Below are 13,688 nucleotides of genomic sequence, written 5' to 3' on the forward strand. Positions count from 1 at the left end.
TTCAGTTTTGCGAGATGAAAACAGTTCTGTGGCTGGACGGCGGCGACAGTGGCACCGCAGTGTGAGTGTACATGACACCACTGAACTGTACATTTCAAGATGGTTCAGATGACAAATTTATGTTATGTGTATTTTACCACCATTTTAAAGAAGCAGCAGAAAAAGCCAAGGCACAAAAAACTAATTTTCTGGGGTGGTTACATGGGTACATACCTTTGTCAAAACTCATCAAACTATTCACTTAAAATAGGTAAATTTCACTGAATTTACAGCCTCAACAATGTGCTACAGGCATACATACGCGGGGTCTCTTTGCCAGGCTAACAGGCTCCCCAGAGGGAAAATAAGAGCACAAAAAGCTTTACTAGTTTATAAGCTTGTTACCAAAAAAGAAATTTTATTTTTATTTCTTCTATATCCTGCAAAACTTGGGGAAAGGGAGAGGAAGCCATTGAGGGTTCAGTCTCTAGGTTGGCTCACAACTGCTGGTTGGTGTCACAGCTCTCAGAGCACACAGTCCCTCAACAGCGTCCCCGATCCAGGCAATATCTCTTCCAGCACTTATTAAGTGTACACTCCATGCCAATCCCTGCACAGGGCAATGAGAAGAGAGCAGTGAATGGTACAGACAAGTTCCTGTCCCCATAAAGTTTATATTCTAGTATGGGAGATGGACATTAACCAAGTAAACCAATTAATAAATCAGATAATTGTAGATTGGTATCATTTATACACAGAAGATGATAAAAAAAAATGGGTGGTGCCTTAGGATTATCAGGGAGAGTCCGAGGGAGTGTCCTTTCAGCTGAGGCCTGAGAGATGAGACAAAGCCAGCCACTGGAAGAACTGCAGGAAGAACAACCAGGCAGGGGAACAGGAAGGGTCCATAGGGAATGGTCCGAGATGTCACTGAAGAGGTAGGCAAGAGCCAGATTCAATGAGGGCCTTGGAGGGCATGGCGAAGAGTTCGATTTTATTCCAAGGGCAAATGGGAAGTGCTCAAAGATGTGATCTGATCATGTTTTTAGAAGACCCCTCTTGCTGCTCTTTGGGAACGGGGTACAGAATAACAGCAGAAGCAGGAAATCAGGAGGAGATTGCACTTGTCCTAAAATAGACGATGGCAACTTGGACAAAAGTCATAGTGGTAAAATAGAGAGAAGTGGTGACTTTAAGATCTATTTAGAGTTAAAACAGATGACTGGTAACATCTGAATAAGGTCTGTGTATTTTACCAATACGAATTTCCCAGTTTTTATATTGTACTACAATTACATAAAATGTTACCATTGAGGGAAACTGGGTGAAGGAAATATAGGACCTCTAACCTCTGTACCTCAACGGTACAGACAGGGCCGGGCCGGTGGCTCACGCCTGTAATCCTAGCACTCTGGGAGGCCGAGGCCGAGGCGGGTGGATCATTTGAGCTCAGGAGTTTGAGACCAGCCTGAGCAAGAGCGAGACCCCATCTCTACTAAAAATAGAAAGAAATTATATGGACAGCTAAAAAATATATATATATAGAAAAAATTAGCCGGGCATGGTGGCACATGCCTGTAGTCCCAGCTACTCGGGAGGCTGAGGCAGAAGGATCGCTTGAGCCCAGGAGTTTGAGGTTGCTGTGAGCTAGGCTGAAGCCACGGCACTCTAACCACGGGCAATAAAGTGAGATTCTGTCTCAAAAAAAAAAAAGGGTACAGACAGGACCCTTCTATATAATTTTTTCAATTTCAAATTCATATGTTGAAATCCTATCCCGCAAAGTGATGGTATTTGGAGGTGGGGTCTTTAGGAGGCGAATAGGTCGTGAGAGTAGAGCTCTCATAAAAGAGATCCCTTGCCCCTTCCACCAAGTGAGAATGCAGCAAGAAGACGCTGTTTATGAACCAGAAAGTGGGCCTTCGTCACATATTGAAACTACCAACACCTTGATCTTGGACATTCCAGCCTCTAGAATTGTGAGAAATAAATTCCTGTTGTTTATAAGCCACCCAGTCTATGGTATTTTGTTATAGCAGCCAGAATGGACTACAGCAACACTGAATAGTGATTTTCACCAAAAAATTATGATAAAGTTATATAGGAAGGCCAGGCATGGTGGCTCATGCCTATAATCCCAGCACTTTGGGAGATTGAGGCAGGAGGATCACTTGAGGCCAAGAGCTCAAAACCAGCCTGGGCAACATAGTGAGATCGCATTACTACAAAAAAATTTTAAAAATTAGCTGGGCATATGTGGCACACACCTGTAGTCCCAGCTTCTCAGGAGGCTGAGGCAGGAGGATCGCTTCAGCCCAGGAGTTCAAGGCTGCAGTAACCTATAATCACCCTGCTACACTCCAGCCTAGGTGACAGAGTAAGACCCTGTCTCAAAAAAAAAAAAAAGCTGTATAGGAGGATGGGAAAAGAATAAGTGTATGTATTTGGTGGCAGAGGAAATGGGCATATAGGAGAGCTAAAACCATATTTTCCATAGTTGAAAGTCAACAGATAATATTAAACAATAAAAAATCAAGGAATACCTATATATGCATGTATATATATATGAAAATATATATAAAAGAAATTTTAAAATACAGAAGTAAATAACAGAAGAAATATTTAAATAGTTGAGAGTGGCTGCTTTGGGCAGTAAGAATTTAGCATGGGGTAACAGACTGCTTTTAGATTATAAACCTAGTAATACTTTTTGTCTCTATAAATGTATTACTGTGCTAAACAATGTAAATCAAATATATCCAAAAAATACATTCATGCCTGGCCAACGACAAAAAAAAAAACAGAGAGGACTTGCTTACTGGTGGTGGTTTAGATGTTGGGGGGTAGGGGTTGAGGGGAAGTGAGAAGGAATCTAGGATGACCTTTGGGTTTTTGCTTAAACAATGAGTGGATGACGATGCCATCTGTTGAGATAGAAAAGGCTGGGGAAGTATTGGGGTGGGGAAGCGTATATATTAAATCTGTGATGCCAGTTAGACATCTAAGTAGAAGTAACAAGAAAACAGCTGGATATCCCAGTCCTGAGCACAGGTAAGAAGTCAAGGTAGAAATACAAATTTGATAGAAATAAGCATTTGGATGGTGGACATCGACCATGGGGCAAGTAAGATCATGTTGGGAAACACTATGGAGAAATAATTCTGTAATTCTTGGGGCAAACTAGAATCTCAGGCAGTCTAATATTTAGGTTTTTGTGGGGAAGGAAAGGAGATTAAAGAGCAGTCAGTGAGGAAAGAGGAAAGCCAGGGATTTGTAGAACCAGAGAAGGGAGAGTTCTGAAAAAGAGTGATCAACTAGGTCAATTGCTATTAAGAAGTCAAGTATCACAGTGACAGACTTAAATAAAACCACAAAAAGAAAAAAATTAAAAAAAAAAAAAAAAGAAGTCAAGTAAGATGAAGACCAAGTTGTTGGTGACTGTGGAAGCTAGCCTCCAAACATGGCCTCCTACGCAACTGTGCCCCTGTGTCATCCCTTCCTGTTGAATCTATCATGGCGCTGGGTCAACAGTAGATGGTAGAAGTCATGCTGCATGACTTCCAAGGTTGGGTCTTATGAAGCCTACAGCTTCCACCTGAGTCTCCTGGAATGCTCACTCCCGGGACACTCCCTCTTGGAACTCAGCTGCCATTCTAAGAAGCCCAAGCCACACAGAATGACCACGTGTAGGCACTCCAGTCACTAGCACCAGCTAATCCCCTGGCCAACAGCCACCATCACCTGCCAGCCATCTTTAGTGAGATGAGCCATCTTCAGTGTCTAGCTCAACTGAGGCTTTAGATGACTCCAGTCCCAACTGCTGAGCACAACCTCATGAGAAAAAGACCCCAAGTGAGAACTTCCCAGCTGAGCCCAGAAGCATGAGACAGTCATAAATTTTTGTTTAAAGCCACTAAATTTGGGGGTGGTTTATTATGCAGCGATAGATAACCAGAATAGTGACTTTGACAGGAGCAGTTCAGTGTAGTAGTAACAGAAGCCAGACTGGAGTGGGTGAGTGAGTGTGAATGGGAGAGTGCAGCCTTCTTGCTCAGGAAGTGTGGCTGTGACAGATGTGGGAGGTGGAGTCCCAGAAAGTTTATTTATGTTTAAGACAGCCAGTGCTAGCGCATGGTTGTACGATGATGGTGAGGATGCCTGGAGATAGGGAAAGACTGACGAAGAAGAGCAAGAAGAAAGTGAAGAATTAGAGTCTTCGGGAAGGCAAGAGGGGAGGGATCCCAAGCTAGAAATACAGGCAAAGAAGATGAGCGTGGAAGTGGGAGGTTTGTGAACCCGAAACTTCAGGGCTTTTCACGCAGCGGCCTCTGTGACAGGCAAGGTCATCAGGTGAACAAGAGGGTAGGGGATGGAGGGGAGTTAGAGCAGGCTGGAAAAAAAAAGGAGATAATATAAAATAGTCATGTCAGAAAGTGGCAGTGGGAGCAGAATCTAGAAATAGCCTTCTGACATTCTACACTCCCTAATCCCTGGAAACTGTGAACGGGATGAGCTCTTACTCCCATGACTGTGTTGTCTTACATGGCATAGTTGGTCTTAAAAAAGGGAGACTGTCCAGGTAGGCATAATCTCATCACATGAGCTCTTAAAACAGAGAACTTTCTCTGGCTAGTGGCACAAGTGGACCCCCAGGTGCATCAAGGAACCAGGCAAAAGGTGTCCACCACGCCCACTGTGCTCACTGCTTTCTCAGTGCTTCTGGAGGTCCTGGATAAATCCCTCTCAGATTTCTAGCTCCACAGCTTGCACCTTTATGTCTCCAAGTTTGAGTAGCTTTATTTCTGATTGGATCCAGAAGTCAAACTTGGTGTTTGACAGGAACTGGATGAGGTCCAGTCTAGTGCACTAGCTTCCAGACAAGGTCTGGAATCCAGATTGGGACCCGGAGTTGGAACTGGGTGTTTGACAGGAACTGGACTGGGTCCAGTTGGAGGCCTCAGGTAAGTAAATCTTTAGGAGGACAGGGTATTATGGGTTTGTCAGAATCTAAGGCGTCTAGGACTCCTCGGTCTGGAACTCCAGCTAATTTTATGCTGAGAAATTATGGACCCAAAATCTGTGCCTTTCTAGAGAAACAGTTACACCTCAGGAAGATTAATAGAGTTACAGAAGCCATGTGGGGAAGTTTTATTCTAGATGAAATTATGCATCTATGGCCAAATTAGGGGAAAAGGGGATCCTGGAAGCCTCAGAAACAATGAGATATATTTTTTATTGGTACACAGAGGCTTCTAGAAAGACAGAATGACTCAAAAAAATAGGCTCTCTTAAAGGAATCTCTACAGCACACTAATGAAAGATTATTCCGAACCCACTAAACCTTTTGATCTCTTGCTTTTTCTGAACCTCCTCAACACCAACTTCTTTAAAAATTAGATCCCCAAATGAGCCAGGAGTATCTGTAACAACGAAACGTAACTCTTAATCTTGAACACAACTCAGAGCTATTATAAAGGTAACTGCCTAAGGCTAAAAAGGATAAAGACTAATTAGAAACAGATCTGCTGTCCCTCAATGGCTCACCTAAAATTCAGTCCACACTCTCAACAAGATTAACTCCTGATAACAGGTGACTATGACCCAAAACTTCTTCTTGAAGAAAACTTAAAATCCTTTCTTTGTGCCATTGAGATGTCTAAATCTTCAAAATGCAAGCTTCAGGAGACTGAGACCTGAGCTCCAAGATGGTGGACCAGAGACACCCCCCCCCCCCACCCCCACATCAGCCAGAGTGTCTCAGTAAGAAGTTTTAGACGAAAGAGAAAAAACAAACAGACAAACATAGATCAGATGAGGGTCTGAAGGAAGGGTGTCAGAACCTTTGGGAGACTCTACGGGAAGAGATCGCAGAGAAGAACTGGAAGGAGAAAGGTATCGGAGGTTATCAACCCACGAGAGGCTTGGAAACCAGCCAGAAGGGTGTGGTTAGCTGCTCCCTCCCTTGCATCTCAGACAGTCAGTGGGCTCCCAAGCTGCTGGAGAGACCTTCTGCCCACACGAGCCCAGAGACTGCTGCCTGCCGCCAGTGAGCTAGGAGCTTCTTGCAGACAGGCTTCCAATCCCCTCAGGGCACCTCCTGCTCCACAGATCCAAGCTGGACGGCAGGTGCCATATTGCTTCTCTACCCACCGTGCGCCTTTGTCCTCCCCAGGGGGCTTCAACTCCTCAGCTTTTGCCTTGCTTGTCCTCACACAGACATTTCCCAGCTCTGGCCCAGACTGCAGGAGCCACAGGGGTCCAGTGGGTTCCAGGTGATCTTTGTGACTCCAGAGCATGGTCATTCTGGGCAGACTGCCTTCTGGAGAGAGGGTCTAAGATGACCAGAGCGCTGACTTTCCTCCACCTAGACTCTTATTCTTCCCTTTCCCTGCCCCACCCACAGCTGCTAAGAGAGACAATTGAGCTGCCACACAGAGGCTAGCACAGAGAGCAGGACTCAGACTTTTCCTTTTGGGGTCCTTCAGCAGACTGAGGGGTGCTCGGAGTGTGAGCTCCCTGCCAGCCAGCCCTCCCTGGTGCTGCTTACCCGGTGGCCCCATCAGAGCAGGACACACCGGAAGGTGAAGGGACATTGAACCAGCTTGGGCACTCCATGGGTGACTCGGGACCAGCATGCTTCTCCCTAGCATGGTCAGAGATTGACCTACGGGCCTCAGGGACAGGCCTGCGGCCAGATCCCATACACCCAGGTCTCGATTGCGCTGTCGGGGCACAGAAGGAATAGTTTTGAATTAGTCTCATGAGGTGTGGGTGCCTACAGGGGCATATTAGGGAGGAGAGTGCAGTGTGTGTGGGTCCTAGCTGCAGCGTGCTTGTGAGGCACCCCTCCTCCATGGGAGGACCATGCTCCCAGCTCTAGCCGGGATCTTGGGCAGGGAATTTCTCAGCTTGCATCACAGAAGTGGGAGAGCCCTCAGCTGGCTTGAGGTCCTGTCTGCTGGCAGAGGCCCAGGGGAAACCCTAGAATAGGGGAGGGTGGAAAGGAGGGAGGCCTGCTCCAGACTGCGGACTGAGGGCCTTAGACAGTCCCACCTCTACACCCATACTTTCTTGTTGAGTGGGACCACTTTAGCCCTCCCTGGCAGCTTTGCCCAGAGTTGGGGAGGGGACCTTTGACCCTTGTTGAAGCCAATCCCTTGCCAGCATTTGTGGAGCTTGAGGGCAGGCTCATCCAATCCAGCCCTACCCAGCCTTACTCCCCAACCCGCCCCTGCTGAGGTGGAGAATAAGGACTCACCTGGAAGTCCCAGGGCCCCACCCACCACCTGGGGCATTTGAGTGCTTCTCCTGAGGAACTAGAGCTGGTCACAAGACCCCAAAACAACCTTGCAGACTTCCCTCCGGCAAGCGCTAACTACTGACTGGGAGGTCAATTTGCATGCCCTTTTACACATTTACTGACTCTATCATGCAGGGTGAGGTTGATTCTTACCCACAAGCACCACCCACTGGCTCAGAGACTAAACTGGGCATGTCATTACCTAAACAAAAGACAATCCAAAGGTAACAAGCAACAGCTGCTCCAGATGAGAAGGAATCGGTGAAAGAACTCCAGAAGTATGAAGAATCAAAGCGAAAGGACACCCCCAAAAAGGAGCAGCAGCTCTTTAGCAATGGATACCAACCAAAATCAGAATATTGAAATGACAGATGAAGAATTTCAAACATGGATTGTAAGGAAGCTCAATGAAATGCAAGATAACATGGAAAGCCAACACAAAGAAGCCACAAAAACAATGCAGGAAATGAATGAAAAATTCACTAAATAAATTGAATTATTAAACAAAAATCAAACAGAACTTCTGGAAATGAAAAATTCATTCAAGGAAATACAAAACACAGTGGAAAGCCTTAATAGGTTAGATCAGGCAGAAGAAAGAATCTCAGAGCTTGAAGACAACACCGTTGAATTAAACAAGTCAGTCAAAGAGATAGAGTAGAGAAATGTGAGGAAAGAATAAAGCCTATAAGAAATATGGGATTATGTGCAGAGGCCTAACATAAGAATCATAGGTATCCGTGAGGGAAAAGAAGAAAATACACAAGGGTTAGAAAACCTATTTGAGGGAATAATTGAGGAAAATTTCGCTTACCTTGATAGAAATCTAGATATCCAGGTACAAGAAGCTCAAAGAACTCCTGGGAGATTCATTACAAAGAGGCAAACACCATAACATATATTCATCAGACTGGCCAAAACAAACACAAAAGAGGCACTCCTATGAGCCGGAAGGCAAAAGTATCAGGTAACTTACAAAGGAAAACCCATCAGACTAACTTCAGACTTCTCAACAGAGACCTTACAAGCCAGAAAGGATTGGGCCCCCATTCTCAGTCTTCTCAAACAGAATAATGGCCAGCCTGTAAAACTAAGTTTCATATATGAGGGGGAAATAAAGTCTTTCTCAGACAAGCAAACAGTGAGGGAATTTGTCAAGACAAGACCTGCCCTGCAGGAAGTACTCAGAACTGCATTACACACAGATCAGCACAATAGACACCCACCAGTATAAAATCACCCAAAAGCTAAAGGTCAAAGGCCAGATACCACAGTTGCTCAAGAGAGAAAACAAAGCAACAAAGTTCTACTCAACAGGATGAACGGAAATCCACCCCACTTATCAATTCTTTCAGTAAATGTGAATGGCTCGAACTCCTCAGTGAAAAGACATAGGCTGGCTGAATGGATAAAAAAATACAAGCCAAGTATCTGCTGTCTCCAGGAAACACATCTACTCCACAAGGACTCATTCAGACTCAAGATGAAAGGAGGGAAAACAATATTCCATGCAAATGGAAACCAAAAGAAAGCTGGTGTAGTAGTTCTCATATCAGATAACATAGACTTCAAATCAACAAAAGTAAAGAAAGATAAAGATGATCATCATATAATGGTAAAGGGAACATCACCAAGAAGACATAACAATTCTAAATATTTACACACCTAGCACAGGTGCACCCAGATTCATAAAGCAAATCCTACTCAGTCTAAACAAAATGATAAACAGCAGGATCATATTAGCCAAGGACTTCAACATCCCTCTGACAGAAGGGGACAGATCCTTCAAATACAAAATAAAGAAACAATGGACTTAAACAGAACTCTAGAACAAATGGGCCTAACAGACACTTACAGAACATTCTACCCAAAAACCACTGAATATACATTGTTCTCATCAGCTTATGGAACATTCTCTAAGATTGATCACACTCTACGTCAAAAGACATGTCTAACAAATTCAAAAAAAATAGCAATTATACTATGCATCTTCTCAGACCACAATGGAATAAAATTAGAAATCAATTCCAACAGAAACACTCATCTCTGCACAAAGTCATGAAAATTAAACAACCTACTGCTGAATGATAGTTGGGTAAAAGAGAAAATTAAGATGGAAATCAAAAGATTATTTGAACTAAATGATAAAGGGGACACAAGTAATCAAAATCTGTGGGATATAGCTAAAGCAGTCCTGAGAGGAAAATTCATAGCCATAAATGCCTACATCCATAAGACAGAAAGATCACAAATCAACAATCTAATGAATCATCTCAAGGAACTGGAAAAGGATGAGCAAACTAATCCCAAACCTAGCAGAAGAAAAGAAATAACCAGATCAGAGCAGAACTAAATGAAATCAATAACAAAAGAACTATACAGAAGATTAATGAAACAGAAAGTTGGTTCTTTGAAAAGATAAACAACATTGACAGGCCTCTTGCTAGATTAACTGGAAGCAGAAAACAAAGGACTCTAATAAGGTCAATCAGGAATGAAAAAGGAGAAATTACAACTGATACCACAGAAATACAAAATATCATCTCTGAATACTGTAAAGATCTCTATGCACATAAACTTGAAAACATGGAGGAAATGGGCAAATTCTTAGAAACACACAGCCTCCCTAGGCTCAATCAGGAAGAAATAGAATTCTGAACAGATCAATATCAAGTAACGAAATTGAAGCAACACTAAAAAATTTTCCAACAAAAAAAAAAGTCCTGGACCCGATAGTTTCACACGCAAATTTTACCAGACCTACAAAGAAGAACTGGAGCCAAATCAGCAGAAATTATTCCATAACATTTAAAAGGAAGGAATCCTCCCCAACAGGTTTTACAAAGCCAACATCAGCTTGATACCAAAGCCAGGAAAGGACTCAACAAAAAAAGAAAACTACAGACTGATATCCCTTATGAATATAGATGCAAAAATTCTCAATAAAATCCTAGCAAACTAAATTCAGCTGCTCATCAAAAAATAATCCATCATGACTAAGTGGGCTTCATCCCAGAGATGTAGGGATGGTTCAACATACACAAATCTATAAATGTAATTCATGACATAAATATAAGTAAAAACAAAGACCATATGATCCTCTTGATAGATGTAGAAAAAGGATTTGACAAAATTCAGCACCATTTTATGATGAGAACGCTTAACAAAATAGGCATAGGTGTGACTTACCTCAAAATTATAACAGCCATATATGTCAAACCCACAACTAACATCATGCTGAATGGGGAAAAATTGAAGGCATTTGCACTTAAGACCCAGAACCAGACAAGGTTGCCCACTATCACCACTTCTATTCAATATAGTGCCGGAAATCCTAGCCAGAGCAATCAGACAAGAGAAGGAAATCAAGGGTATCCAAATGGGGGCAAAAGAGGTCAAACTGTCACTCTTTGCTGACAATATGATCTTAAATCTAGAAAACCCCAAAGATTCTGGGGTTATATTCAGTGGTTTTACAGAGACTACTGGAATTGACAAATAAATTCAGCAAAGTCTCAGGTTATATAATCAATGTACACAAATCAGTAGCATTCATATACAGCAACAACAGTCAGGCTGAGGACCAAATCAAAGACTCAACACCTTTCACAATAGCAACAAAGAAAATAAAATGCCTAGGAATACATTTAACTAAGGAGGTGGATGACCTCTACAGGGAGAACTACAAAACACTGAGGAAGGAAATAGCAGAGGACATAAACAGATAGAAAAACATACCGTGCCCACAGATTGGCAGAATCAACATTGTTAAAATGTCTATACTGCCCAAAGTGATCTACAGATTCAATGCAATCCCTATAAAAATACCAACATCATTTTTCACAGATCTAGAAAAAATAATTCTATGCTTCATTTGGAACCAGAGAAGACCCTGTATAGCCTAAGGAACCTTAAGCAAAAAGAACAAATTGGGAGGCATCAGTTTATCAGACTTTGAGTTATACTACAAGGCTATAGTAACTAAAACAGCATGGTACTGGCACAAGAACAGAGACATAGACCTATGGATAAGAATGGAGAACCAATATGTAAAGCCACCCTCATATTGCCATCTGATCTTTGACAAAGCAGACAAAAACATACACTGGGGAAAAGAATCCCTATTCAATAAATGGTGCTTGGAAAATTGGATTGCCACATGTAGAAGACTTTGAAAGAGGATCTGCACCTCTTACCACTCACAAAAATCAATTCATGATGGATAACTGACTTAAACCTAAGGCATGAAAGTATAAGGATTCTATTAATAGACGAAAATGTTGGAAAAACTCTTACAGACATCAGCATAGGCAAAGAATTTATGAAGAAGACCCCAAAAGCAATCACAGCATCAACAAAAATAAATAAATGGGACCTGATCAAATTAAAAAGCTTCTGCACAGTCAAAGAAACAATTATTAGAGCTAGTAGACAACCTACAGAATGGGAGAAAATATTTGCATGCTATACATCCAATAAATGGCTGTTCTATAAAGAACTCAGTAAAACAATAAGAAAAAAATTAAAAACCCTATTAAAAAATGGGCAAAAGACATGAACAGAAACTTTTCAAATGAATATAGACTAATGTCCAACAAACATATGAAAAAATGCTCAACATCTCTAATCACCAGGGAAATGCAAATCAAAACCACAATGAGATATCACTTAAGTTCAGTGAGAATGGCTTTTATCAAAAAGTCCCAAAACAACAAATGTTGGCATGGATGCAGAGAGATGGGAACACTCATATACTGCTGGTGGACTGCAAACTAGTACAATCTCTATGGAAAGTAGTATGGAGATATCTCAAAGAACTAAAAGTAAAACTAATATTTGATGCAGCAATCCCACTACTGGGTATATACCCAAAGGAAAAAAAGACATTCTATAAAACAGACACCTGCACTCCAATGTTTATAGCAGCACAATTCACAATTGCAAAGATATGGAAACAACCCAAGTGCCCATCAATACATGAATAGATTAATAAAATGGGGTATATGTATACCATGGAGTACTACTGAGCCATAAAAAAATGGTGAACTAATACCTCTTGTATTAACTTAGATGGAACTGGAGACCATTCTTCTAAGTGAAGTATCACAAGAATGGAAAAACAAACACCACATGTACTCACCATTAAATTGGAGCTAATTGGTCAACACTTATGTGCACATATGGAAACAATATTCATTGGAAATCAAGCAGGTGGGAGGGGGAAGAAGGGGATGGGTAAATTCATACCTAACAGGTACAGTGCACACTATCTGGGGGATGGGCACACTTATAACTTTGACTCAAACTCCTGAGCTCAAGCAATCTTCCTGCCTCAGCCTCCCAGAGTGCTAGGATTACAGGTGTGAGCCACCGCGCCCAGCCTTGAACATGAGTTTAAGCTTATGTATTTTTGGCTTCTTATTAAAGAAAAATTAGAGATATCTGAGTCTGCTGGTAAGCATATCCTATGCTATGAAGAAGCATATGCTATTTTTAAAAGGTAAAAAAGGAATTTTTTTATTTCAGAGTATTAAGGGGGTATAAATACAAACACTTTGATTACATAAATTACCTTTGCACCACTGCACCACCCAAGTCAGAGCTACAAGCGTGCCCATCCCCCAGACAGCATGCACTGCATGTGTTAGGTGGGAATTTACCCATCCCCCTCCCCCTCACCTGCCCAACACGCCATGAATGTTACTTGCCATGTATGCACATTAGTGTTGATCGATTACTACCAATTTAATGGTGAGTACATGTGGTGTTTGTTTTTCCATTCTTGTGCAAAAGGAATTTATGTAACCAAAATGTTTGTACCCCTGTAATATTCTGAAATTTTTAAAAAATTAAAAAATTAAATGTAGGCTTCAGGGAAATGACTCACCAGAAGGAAGGGGGGGGAAGGAACTTTTAGAAATAAACTGGCAAAAGAAAAATCTTAAAAGTCTTTTCCACAAATATTAATTAAAGGCTTTAGCCATCTGAACAGGTAACTTTAACTGCCAAGAACACAATGTGCATCCAACTAGTGAGTTTTCTATTATTGTGCCTGACACATGACTAAAATTTCAGAACAGAAGTCACGAACCTCTGTGTCTGTCTATATGTTTGTGTATGTCTACAGGACTTATATGTAATATATTTCTACCTCCAGACGATATTATTAGAGTAATATTCAAAGATCTCTACTTAAATGTCCTAGAGAAAAATAAGTACTTGTATAAATTAAGTATTTTCTCAGAAAAGAAAGGAACTAGCCTTTTTAAATGGTTTCCAAGTTCATATGACTTGAATAACCTTTAATAAATAAGAATATTGATGATTTAGTAAAAATAGATACCTTACCTAGCTTCATTAGTCAAATAGGCTCATGTTATCTGGTAAAAAAATTTGTCAACAAGAAAAC

This window comes from Eulemur rufifrons, chromosome 6 (assembly GCF_041146395.1).
Source record: "Eulemur rufifrons isolate Redbay chromosome 6, OSU_ERuf_1, whole genome shotgun sequence".
Classification (NCBI taxonomy): Eukaryota; Metazoa; Chordata; class Mammalia; order Primates; family Lemuridae; genus Eulemur; species Eulemur rufifrons.